The following is a 13065-nucleotide window of genomic DNA, read 5'->3' as shown; positions in this document are numbered from 1 at the left end:
TAAAATTAATTTCTGACAAAAATGATTAGGCCTATTATATTTGTAATGAGCATAAAAAAAGGCATTGAGTGGTATATTCACTTTATTTGTAACTCAATAATATGATTTGGTAAATATTTAGCCAAAAATGATTAGCCTATTATATTTGTAAAGATCATAAAAAAGGCATTGAGTGGTATGTTCACTTTATTTGTAAATGAATAATATGAACCACAAAAAAATTACCCAAAATTGTTTTCAGCTTCAAAACTTTGTTCAATCCCAATGTAGAAGGTTTAAAGATATGCAAATACATTTCCTAAATTAAAAAAAAAAAAACATTGATAGGCCTATGGCTTAAAATTCTAATCAAAATAACAGGAATTGCATTTTCAGAACTAAAGCCAGAGAAAAAGAAGCTGATAACTGAAAATTAAGGTAAAATGTTGTTTTAGTCAAAACTTCAATAACTGACAAGTAGGCCTACTACTTTAGGCTGTAGACCCATCCCTGAAAGTTTCATTTCCCTAACCTAACCCCTTTCCAAGATAGCCAAAAGTAGCTAAAGAAGAATTACACCCTAAAATCTTCCTTCTCCTAACTCAACTATTTTCCAAGACATTGGAAGATACATCATTGAGAATTTTATAATTGACCCAACCTGATAAAATTTAAATGCCATAAATCTTTAGCTAAGGATAATAGCCTAGGCCCTCATAAATCATGACGGCTTCAATCCAGTCCAACAAAGACTATAATCAACACATACCAAAAATTGCAGTTCAAACTAAGGGCAAATTTCTAGACATAAGTAATATAGGCCTGGAAAACTTTAAGCGTCTCCGATATTTAAAAGATGCGCGTCAAATTTGAAGTAACTGCGAAGAATTAGATGTTCCTTCTGTTTGAAAAAATCGTTTAAAAACTTTACTGAAAAAAAGAAGCAAATGGGCGTGGATTGTCAGTTTAATACAAAGATACTAATATTTATTAATTAAAGTTTCGTTAAATTTTTTATGTATTAAAGTAAAAAAGAAAGAACGTTTAAAATGTATTTTGTTTTCAGTAAAGTGCAAATTATATTCTGGTCTTGAGAAGGTATGGGGGTTGTTAGCACTACCCATGTTAATTTTTGCTCGTTTGATTTTGACTCGGTCATTTATTGTAATTTCTGGTCGTTTTGGGTTTCACTTATATATTGATGGTGATTTGGGGTAGTTTTACGCTTGAAAGATTATTTGACTATTATTTTTATTTCTGCTCGTTTTCTAATAACATAGTCTTTTTCTTGGAAATAAAATGTTTTGTATCTTTATGGTCTTTTCTATTAAAACCGATAGTTTGGCTTGCTATTTGTATGTTATAGGAACTTTTCACTTATGTTTAATCCTGACACAAATAGTATTGTTTAATTTCTTTTTATATGAAATTGACCTGAAAAATAAAACATAATATCATTCCCAAAAAATTCTTTCTATGCTCTTTGACAACTTGGATACATTTACACTCATTCGATTTATTTAAATTGTAAAAGCAGAGGTAGCAATATTAGTAGCCCTGAAAGTTTCAACTTAATATCCCTAATCGTTGTCGATATATTTGTCGTTCTCAACTTTTGTCTGGCGAAGCCCAACAAAAGTTGCTATTTTTTAAAGCAATATGAAGCTTCTGGAAGGGTTTTTGTCGGACGAAGCCCAACGAAACTTACTGCTTCATATGCGTGACGTCGACAGAAACATATTGGCCTCCTAGAAAATGACTAGGCTAGTCAAACGGAGCGCTACAAAACTTGGGAATTTTGTCGGTCCAATACTATGTCATAAAAAACTTCCATCAGGTGAAAGAACAGCAAAATTTACTGCTTCATCCGCGTAAAGTGAACAGAAACCATTTGCCCCCCCCCCTAGAAAACGACTTGTTGAGCCAACTTGTTTCACTTATATATTGATGGTGATTTGGGGTAGTTTTACGCTTGAAAGATTATTTGACTATTATTTTTATTTCTGCTCGTTTTCTAATAACATAGTCTTTTTCTTGGAAATAAAATGTTTTGTATCTTTATGGTCTTTTCTATTAAAACCGATAGTTTGGCTTGCTATTTGTATGTTATAGGAACTATTCACTTATGTTTAATCCTGACACAAATAGTATTGTTTAATTTCTTTTTATATGAAATTGACCTGAAAAATAAAACGTAATATCATTCCCAAAAAATTATTTCTATGCTCTTTGACAACTTGGATACATTTACCCTCATTTGATTTATTTAAATTGTAAGAACAGAAGTAGCAATAGTAGTAGCCCTGAAAGTTTCAACTTAATATCCCTAATCGTTGTCGATATATTTGTCGTTCTCAACTTTTGTCTGGCGAAGCCCAACAAAAGTTGCTATTTTTTGGTGCAATATGAAGCTTCTGGAAGGGTTTTTGTCGGACGAAGCCCAACGAAACTTACTGCTTCATATGCGTGACGTCGACAGAAACATATTGGCCTCCTAGAAAATGACTAGGCTAGTCAAACGGAGTCCTACAAAACTTGGGAATTTTGTCGGTCCAATACAATGTCATAAAAAACTTCCATCAGGTGAAAGAACAGCAAAATTTACTGCTTCATCCGCGTAAAGTGAACAGAAACCAATTGCCCCCCCCCTAGAAAACGACTTGTTGAGCCGACTTGTTTCACTTATATATTGATGGTGATTTGGGGTAGTTTTACGCTTGAAAGATTATTTGACTATTATTTTTATTTCTGCTCGTTTTCTAATAACATAGTCTTTTTCTTGGAAATAAAATGTTTTGTATCTTTATGGTCTTTTCTATTAAAACCGATAGTTTGGCTTGCTATTTGTATGTTATAGGAACTATTCACTTATGTTTAATCCTGACACAAATAGTATTGTTTAATTTCTTTTTATATGAAATTGACCTGAAAATTAAAACATAATATCACTGCCAAAAAATTCTTTCTATGCTCTTTGACAACTTGGATACATTTACACTCATTCGATTTATTTAAATTGTAAAAGCAGAGGTAGCAATATTAGTAGCCCTGAAAGTTTCAACTTAATATCCCTAATCGTTGTCGATATATTTGTCGTTCTCAACTTTTGTCTGGCGAAGCCCAACAAAAGTTGCTATTTTTTGGTGCAATATGAAGCTTCTGGAAGGGTTTTTGTCGGACGAAGCCCAACGAAACTTACTGCTTCATATGCGTGACGTCGACAGAAACATATTGGCCTCCTAGAAAATGACTAGGCTAGTCAAACGGAGTCCTACAAAACTTGGGAATTTTGTCGGTCCAATACAATGTCATAAAAAACTTCCATCAGGTGAAAGAACAGCAAAATTTACTGCTTCATCCGCGTAAAGTGAACAGAAACCAATTGCCCCCCCCCCTAGAAACCGACTTGTTGAGCCGAGCCCTACAAAACATGATATTTTATCGGCCCAATCTAACGTCACTAAAGACTTTCGTCGGGCGAAGAACAACAAAATTTACTGCTTCATCGGCGCGAAGTCGACAAAAAGTTAATATTTTATTGGTCCATTACTATGTCATAAAATATTTTCGTTGGGTAAAGAGGACGAAATTGACTGCCCCATCTGCACAAAGTTGACATTAACCAATTGGCCATCTAGAAAACGACTTGTCGGGTGGGGCTCTGCAAAACTTGACATTTTTCAACGCTTCGGCTAGTGGGGACAATTCCAGTGGCTCTACTGGGAAAAAACTTTTGGAAAATATTGTTGTTTCTTTCCAAAATATCGGAAACAGCTGACATATTTTTTTTTTTTTGCAAGAGTCAATAGAATTGTAAGGTTATACTAAGCTCATTTAAAACTAGACCTCTTTCTCTTATTCTCAAAAGCTCTTTAACAAATCATATAACCTAGTCCTAGGGTATGAAGAATTAAAACTACAAGGAAAAAAAAATTAATTCTAGATTCGAAAATTTTGCTGCTTTTCGACATTATACTTGTTTTAAAACTTTATTTAGCAAAAAAAAAAAAAAAAAAAAAAAAAAAAAAAAGGTAGGAAGCCCAGTAGCCTGGGTTGTACTGCTACTACAAAAGAAAATTCTGGAATCCATACACACGCCGAAATAAATTTAAACCAAACCGGTTTTTCAAGAGTGAGGATAGTTTACAGCGAATCTAGTTTCTCAGTGATCTAAGAATGCAGTTTGAACTAGTGCGATTCTGCATTTGAACCTAAAAGGACCATTGGAGCACTATTTAATTTGTTTAGATCATCAGTACATGAAAATGTTTGCAGAACAAAGGAACAGATCCAGAACTAGAATAAAGCTTGTGTGTGAAGTTTGTTTCAATAGAAAGAAAGATGAAAGGTATTACGAATTTGACCCTGATTATCGAGCAACCCACATTCAAAAGCACCATAGTGACGAACTGAAAAACGGTACCGAAGTTAAAATTAGGCTAGATATTGTGCAAAAGACCACTCTATTTTATATTCCAAAATGGTTACGGCCAGGAAGTTCAAAGAAAACTGGAAAAGGCCCTGTTACGAGCAAACTTAATCTCGAACAGCAGGATAGCTTAGTGCAGTTTAAATCAACATAAAGCTTTAAGTCTGTCACTTTTAAAAAAGCTTCCTATTCTAATTAAACAGCCCCTGTGTTTCAGTTTTAGTAAACAGTCAAACTTTAGAGTGAAGATTCAGGTATTGACGAGGGGACAACCGTTCATATATTGAATAATTTCTATTCGTTTTTCAAATAATGCCGGAAAATCTGGCTCACCCTCTATGAAATATACCCCTCCCCTCACGGAAAACTCCGTGAAAATTTCATACAACATAAAGTGCCCCCCCCCCCCCCAGGAAAATTCCCTCAAGCCAGTTCCATCCTCGCTGAGAATTCTCCTCCATGTAAAATTGTTTGTGGATGATTCAGTCTGAAAAATTCACCTTGGCAATTTTTCATTTGAATAAGACTTTAATCTCTAATCGGTTTCTCGATCACTCCAGAAATGTCCCCTTTTGTGGAAATTATTTCCCAGAAAACAAACCACGCAGAAAAAAAAACCCTGGATAATTCCCCCGGAACGTCTCCGCCTTAAAAATTTGGCAAAGAGAATGTAAGACAATTGAAAAGAATCTCGTATGGTAATCTTGTCAAATCCCCCAGTGTAACATGTCCCCTGAAATATTCACCCCCCAGAAATTTCCCTTGCCAAAGAAGTTTTTCCCAACAGAAATCCACCCCAACAAAACTGCTATCTCAAAATTTTGATTGGATGTGTTTGGGGAAACGGTGGGCGTGAGAGGGGCCTTAGTTGCTCTCCAATCACTTTCAACTATTAAAAAAGGCACTAGCCCTTTCAATTTCCAAACGAATGAGCCCTTTTGAAGTTTCTACGACAGCGCTTTCAATAAAAACCTTATATGCCCCCAGGGCATAACTTACAACCCTTTCCCTCAGGGCTGGCGGGGGGGTTTCATCCTCAAAGACTAAATTTCTAGAACTTTCAACTATTTTGAAGAAAATTGCTATCTCAAAATTTTGATCGGAAGTGTTTGGGGAAATGGTGGGTGTGAGAAGGTGGTTAGTTGCCACCAATCACTTCCGACTATTAAAAAGGGCACTAGCCCTTTCAATTTCCAATCGACTGAGCCCTTTTTGAAGTTTCTACGACAACGCTTTCTATAAAAACCTTATATGCCCCCAGGGCATAAATTACAACCCTTGCCATGAGGGCTGTGAGGGGGTTGTCATCCTCAAAGACATAATTTCCGGACCTATTAACTATTAAAAGGGCACTAGCCGTTTAAATTTCCAATCGAATGATTTCTTTTTGAAATTTCTACGACAACGCTTTCTATAAAAAAGAAACCTTGCATGCCCCCAGGGTATAACTTACAAACCTTGCCCTGAGAGCTGTGGGGGGAGTGTCATCCTCAAAAACAGAATTTCCAGACTTTTTAACAACGTCGAACAAAATCACAATCCGAAAACTTATGTTACATGTGTTTGGGGAAATTGTGGGTGAGGGAGATTTGTTAGTTTTCTTTCAAGCAATTTTGACTATCATTCCGTGTAATAACCCTTTCAATTTCCAATCGAATGAGCCCTTAGTTTCTAAATTATCACTATCTATAAAAAATCTTATATACCCCCAGTGCATGACTTACAACCCTTGCACCGAGCACTCTGAGGGGGTTATCATCCTCAAAAACCTAATTTTAAAAATTTTTAACTACGTTGAACATAATGGCTGTCTAAAATTTTGATTGGATGTGTTAGGGGAAAAGGTGGGCGTGAGAGGAGGTTAGTTGCCCTCAAATCACTTTCGACTATTAAAAAGGGCACTAGCCCTTCGAATTTCCAATCGAATGAGCCATTTTTCAAGTTTCTACGATATAGCTTTCAATAAAAATCTTATTTGCCCCCCAGGGCATAACTTACAACCCTTAACCTGAAGGTATTGGGGGGAGTGTCATCCTCAAAGATATAAATTCCGGACCTTTCAACTACTTTGAACAAAACGGCTATCTCAATATTTTGATTGGACGTGTGTGAAAAGAGGAAGCCTATGGCTTCCTCCTTTATTGATTATAGAAAAAAAAGATGAATGGTGGGCGCGGAAGGGGTGATAGTTGCATTCCAATCACTTTTAACTATTAAAAAGGGCAATAGGCATTTCAATTTCCAATCAAATGAACCCTTTTTGAAGTTTCTACGACAACACTTTCTATAAAACGTTATATGCCCCAAGTGTATAACTTTGATTGGATGTGTTTGGGGAAAAGGTTGGCATAAGAGGGGGGTTAGTTGCCCTCCAATCACTTTCGACTGTTAAAAAGGGCACTAGTCCTTTGAATTTCCAATCGAATGAGCCTTTTTTGAACTTTCTACGACAACGCTTTATATAAGAAACCTTATATGCCCCAAGCACATAACTGACAACCCTTTCCCTGAGAGCTGTATGGAGGGGGAGGGGAGTTGTCTTTTTCAAAGACATAATTTCTGAAGCCTTCAACTAAGATGAATAAAAGTGTTATCCCCAAATTTGGACTGGATTTGGAGGTTTTCTCAATCCGATTAATTTTGACCATTGAAAAGGGCAATAGCCCTCTCAATTTCCAATCGAATGAGCCCTTTTTGTAACTTATATGACAGGACTTTCTATAAAAACCTTAGATACCCTCAGGGCATAGCTTACAATCATTGCCCAGTGGGCTGTGGGGGGGGGGGGGTTCTCATACTCAAAGACATACTTTTCGGACCCCTCAAGTACATTTAACAAAATGGCTATGTCAAAATGTTGATCGGAAGTGTTTGGGGAAATGATGGGTGCGGGGGGGGGGGCGTTTACCCTCCAATCACTTGTGGCTATTATTAAAGGCACTAGCCCTCTCAATTCTCAATTGAATGAGCCCTTTTTTAAGTTTCTATTGCAACACTTGCTATAAAAATCTTATATGCCCCCAGGGAATAACTCAAAACGTTCGATAATTTCCGGACCTTTCAACTACGTTGAACAGAATGGCTATCTCAAAATTGATTTTCAATCGAATGAGCCCTTTTTGAAGTTTCTACGACAACGGTTTCTATAGAATCCTTATATGCCCCCAGGGTATAACTTACAGCCCTTGCTCTGAAGGCTGTCAGGGGAGTATCATCCTCAAAGTCATAGTTTTCGTACCTTTCAACTACGTTGACCAAAATGGCTATCTTGATTGCAAAATTTTGATTGCATTTGTTTGGGGAAATGGTGGGCGTGAAGGTGGGGTTAGTTGCCCTCCAATCACTCTCAAATATTAAAAAGGGCACTAGCCCTTTCAATTTCCTATCGAATGAGCCCTTTTTGAAGCTTCTACGACAGCGCTTGCTATAAAATCCTTATATGCCCCCAGGGTATAACTTACAGCCTTTGCGCTGACGGCTGTGGAGGGGGTATGTCATCCTCAAAGACTTAATTTCCGTACCTTTCAACTACGTTACACAAAATGGCTATCTCAAAATTGCCATTGCATGTGTTTGGGGAAATGGTGGGCATAAGGGTGAGGGGAAAGTGATAGGAAGGTTAGTTGCCCTCCTATCACTTTCAACTATCAAAAAGAGCACTAGCCCTCTCAATTTCCAGTCAAATGAGCCCTGTTTGAAGTTTCTACGACAAATTTTTCTATAAAAACCTCCTATGCCCCCAGAGCATAACTTAAAACCCTTGGCCTGAGGGGTGTGGCTTCTCAATTCCCAATTGAATAAGCCCTTTTTTAAGTTTCTATTACAACACTTGCTATAAAAATCTTATATGCCCCCAGGGCATAAGTTACAACCTTCGATAATTTCCGGACCTTTCAACTACGTTGCACAAAATGGCTATCTCAAAATTTTGATCGGATGTGTTTTGGGAAATGGTGGGCGTGAGGGGGGGTTAGTTGCCCTCCAATAACTTTCAACTATTAAAAAAGGTACTAGCCCTTTCAATTTCCCATCGAATGAGACTTTTTTGAAGTTTCTACGACAACGCTTTCTATAAAACTACGTCGAACAAAATGGCTATCTAAAAAATTTTATTTGAGAGTGTTTGGGAAATGGTGGGTATGAGAGGGGTGTTAGTTTTCCTCCACTCGCTTTCGACTATGAAAAACGGCACAAGCCCTTCCAATTTCCAATTGAATGAGTCATCTTTGAAGTTTCTACGACAACTCCTTCGATACGAAGTGCCCTGGTCTAAAAACAAAACAAAAAACAAACAAGAATACATTGTGCCAACATCGTTCTTTACTTAGGCAGCGCTATTGCACTGCCTATTATAGAAGTCAAACACGGTGACCCTTTTTAACAGCAAATACTATATGTAAACAAGGGGCGATTGGGAGCAAGATAGTAGATAGTATCTATTGAATTCTGTACCCTGTATACACCTTTTCAAAGAGAGTGAGTCTCCTCTCACATGGTCTTATGCCCCTTCCATTGTTATTCTATGGGACCTCTACACGTGATTAAACACGTTATAAAACTATGTGCTATTTGCTTATGTCCCGTTGGTACCATTCCAAACGAGTGGGGATTCCCCGCCTGTTCCTAAACATTGCAAAAAAGATAACAGTATGAACGGGGGATTCCCCGCCTGTTCCTAAACATTTAAAAATAGATAACAGTATGAATTAACACAAATTTGTTTCAACTCCAAGTTTTTTTTCAACCATAGTGGGTTTTTTTTCGAGCTGACACCTGTTTTTTAGGCAGCCAATCAGAGAACTGCTTAACAATTAGTCAATTGTCAATGTGAGTACAGCTTATTAAATTTTTTAATTTATTTCCAGATAAAAAGCATTTACCAGTAAATTCAAATTTCATGGGAACTTAGCCCCCCTCCCCTCCAACAATACAAAACTTTAAAAATATAATGAGTATATTCGATAGAAACGGCAAAGCACGCTTTTTTCTATTATGTAAAACAAAACCCACTCCTCAATTGTTGTGTTACGACCGTAATTCCTTAGTTTTAGTTATTTCGTTCAAAATGTGGCTTTTCACATTATCAAAAATAGAGTTTCCGGTCTAAAAGTATCTGTGTCTAATCCTCTTAACAAGAGCGACAATTTCCAAACAGGCTTTTACATGAGTTATCTGAAACTATTAATACCATATGTTGAAGGATAGCGGTAAGGGTCTCCTTGACAAATAGATTCTTTTTAGGGTCAAATTAAAGGTGAGTAAAGCCGCCAGACCTCAGATCTAAACTTAAGGAGGGAATATAGATGGGACCTAAAGTTTATTCATCGGTAATTTTGGTCTATGTTATTTTAGGAGAAAATTTTTAGTACTTTCCCAAGCTTAGTAGGTAATATCTTGGCTCATTGTCATGAATTGAAACCTGTTTCTGAGACCTTCATCCTTCAAAGTGAAATTTTGAAAGATGTATTTATTAAGCTATTAATTGTTTAAAGCATATTCCAGCCTAGGTAGCATACTAGGACCCCAAGGCTGTTCAGTATGATGAGTGTATGTACGCGAAGGAATATTCAAAGTTCATTTTGAATTTCTTTCATTGAAATGCAAGAGTTGGAATATTTCAGTAGTGTTTTGTTGTGCTTTACCTTGTCACAGTTACATTCTCTTGATTTTTCGAAGTTCATTTTGAATTTCTGTCGTGAAATGCAAGAGTTGGAATATTTCAGTAGTGTTTTGTTGTGCTTTACCTTGTCACAGTTACATTCTGTTGATTTTCATAGTTCATCTTGAATTTCTTTCATTGAAATGCAAGAGTTGGAATGTTTCAGTAGTGTCTTATGATGGTTTACCTTGTCACAGATACATTCTCATGATTTTTCGATGTTCATTTTGAATTTCTGTCGTGAAATGCAAGAGTTGGAATATTTCAGTAGTTTTTTGTTGTGCTTTACCTTGTCACAGTTACATTCTGTTGATTTTCATAGTTCATTTTGAATTTCTTTCATTGAAATGCAAGAGTTGGAATATTTCAGTTGTGTTTTGTTGTGCTTTACCTTGTCACAGTTACATTCTGTTGATTTTCATAGTTAATTTTGAATTTCTTTCATTGAAATGCAAGAGTTGGAATATTTCAGTAGTGTTTTGTTGTGCTTTACCTTGTCACAGGTACATTCTGTTGATTTTCGATAGTTCATTTTGAATTTCTTTCATTGAAATGCAAGAGTTTTGTTATGCTTTACCTTGTTACAGTTACATTCTCTTGATTTTTCGAAGTTCATTTTGAATTTCTTTCGTGAAATGCAAGATTTGGAACATTTCAGTAGTGTATTGTTGTGCTTTACCTTGTCACAGTTACATTCTGTTGATTTTCATAGTTCATTTTGAATTTCTTTCATTGAAATGCAAGAGTTGGAATATTTCAGTAGTGTTTTGTTGTCATTTACCTTGTCACAGTTACATTCTCTTGATTTTCATAGTTCATTTTGAATTTCTTTCATTGAAATGCAAGAGTTGGAATATTTCAGTAGTGTTTTGTTGTGATTTACCTTGTCACAGTTATATTCTGTTGATTTTCATAGTTCATTTTGAATTTCTTTCATTGAAATGCAAGAGTTGGAATATTTTAGTAGTGTTTTGTTGTGCTTTACCTTGTCACAGTTACATTCTGTTGATTTTCATAGTTCATTTTGAATTTCTTTCATTGAAATGCAAGAATTGGAATATTTCAGTAGTGTCTTGTCATGGTTTACCTTGTCACAGCTACATTCTCATGATTTTTCGAAGTTCATTTTGAATTTCTGTCGTGAAATGCAAGAGTTAGAATATTTCAGTAGTGTTTTGTTGTGCTTTACCTTCTCAAAGCTAAATTCTGTTGATTTTCATAGTTCAATTTGAATTTCTTTCATTGAAATGCAAGAGTTGGAATATTTCAGTAGCGTTTTGTTGTGCTTTACCTTGTCACAGGTACATTCTGTTGATTTTCATAGTTCATTTTGAATTTCTTTCATTGAAAGGCAAGAGTTTTGTTGTGCTTTACCTTGTTACAGTTACATTCTCTTGATTTTTCGAAGTTCATTTTCAATTTCTTTCTTGAAATGCAAGAATTGGAATATTTCAGTAGTGTTTTGTTGTGCTTTACCTTGTCACAGTTACATTCTGTTGATTTTCATAGTTCATTTTGAATTTCTTTCATTGAAATGCATGAATATTTCAGTAGTGTTTTGTTGTGCATTAACTTGTCACAGTTACATTCTGTTGATTTTCATAGTTCATTTTGAATTTCTTTCATTGAAATGCAAGAGTTGGAATATTCAGTAGTGTTTTATTGTGCTTTACCTTGTCACAGTTACATTCTGTTGATTTTCATAGTTCATTTTGAATTTCTTTCATTGAAATGCAATGTCTTGTCGTTGGTTTACCTTATCACAGTTACATTCTCTTGATTTTTCGAAGTTCATTTTGAATTTCTGTCGTGAAATGCAAGAGTTGGAATATTTCAGTAGTGACTTGTTATGCTTTACCTTGTCACAGTTACATTCTCTTGATTTTTCGAAGTTCATTTTGAATTTCTGTCGTGAAATGCAAGAGTTGGAAAATTGGGGTCTTAGTCCACCAGCCTGTATGGTGGAAATCCACTAGCTCATAATTGGGGTATTAGTCCTCCAGCCTTTAGGGTTGAAATCCACGACCTCAGTAGTAGGGCCCTAGTCCACCAGCCTTAACGGTTGAAATTCACTAGCTCAAAATTAGCGTCGTATACAACCAACCTGAATTAATGAAATCGTCAATATCCAACGTTGAGTCACAGTCGACCAGCCTCAATGGTGAAAATTCTCTAGCTCAGATTTAGGGTCTTAGCCGACCAGCCTGAATTGTCGAAATTCACTAGCTCAGAATTAGGGTCTAAGTCCACCACCCTGAATGGTTGAAATTCACTAGCTCAGAATTGGGGTCTTAGTCAGTGTTCAGATTGGAGCGTTGGAGTCCGACTATCTGGGCTTTATTTGTCAAGACCTGAATGCTAAGCGACGGACATGAGCTCGATTGGGACCCCATTGTGAAAATGGAAAACAAAAAACGAAAATATATTGTTGGTATGTGTGTAGAGCATGGTATGGTTACCGCTAGGGCAACAGTCTAACCGTTGACGGTTTTAGGTATCCGTGAATAAGTTCTAAGGCAAGAGTGGAAGTTGGGACAAATTTTTGGAGATGCCCACCTCACCTGCCCAGAGTCTCAGGCAAGTGACCCTAAATTTGAAAAAGTGGAAATTGGCTCAGATTTTCTAAAATGAGCTGAGACAATGAATAGATACTATTGGTAAAGTGAATGGAGACGCTGGGCATCCGTGAACAAGTGCTGAATTGAGAGAGGAATTTGGGACAATATTTGGGGGTGCTCAACCGCCCAGAGTCTCCGGCAGGTGACCCAAAAATTTAAAAAACACACAGAGACGACAGACACAAAGAGACAAATCACGCGACGGCGCATGAGGGAGAGAGACATGCAAAGTCGACGTAGCTTTATTTCATTTTTTAAGGTTAATTTAGACGAGGTTACGTGCGCGCACGTAACCTCGTCCAAATTAACCTTAAAAAAATGAAATAAAGCTATGTCGACTTTGCATGTCTCTCTCTCTCTCACTATGTATGCGCCGTCGC

At 36.5% G+C, this 13065-nt stretch overlaps 1 protein-coding gene across 2 annotated transcripts in view; it reads right to left on the bottom strand.

Annotated features, from left to right (window-relative positions):
• Nucleotides 1–13065, bottom strand: part of Prosap (SH3 and multiple ankyrin repeat domains prosap) — a 246863-nt gene that overhangs the window by 216127 nt on the left and 17671 nt on the right. The window contains exon 1 of one of the 2 annotated variants that reach the window (XM_089099470.1): nt 749–858. The exons of the other annotated variant lie outside the window; for it this stretch is intronic. The gene's annotated coding sequence lies outside the window, so the exon portion shown is untranslated. Of the gene's footprint in view, nt 1–748; nt 859–13065 lie in introns of those variants that run through there. 2 annotated transcript variants of the gene reach the window in all.

Source organism: Artemia sp. Qi Xiang Cuo, chromosome 13 (assembly GCF_049724085.1).
Source record: "Artemia sp. Qi Xiang Cuo chromosome 13, ASM4972408v1, whole genome shotgun sequence".
Taxonomy (NCBI): domain Eukaryota; kingdom Metazoa; phylum Arthropoda; class Branchiopoda; order Anostraca; family Artemiidae; genus Artemia; species Artemia sp. Qi Xiang Cuo.
This window is presented reverse-complemented; position numbering and strand designations above follow the sequence as displayed.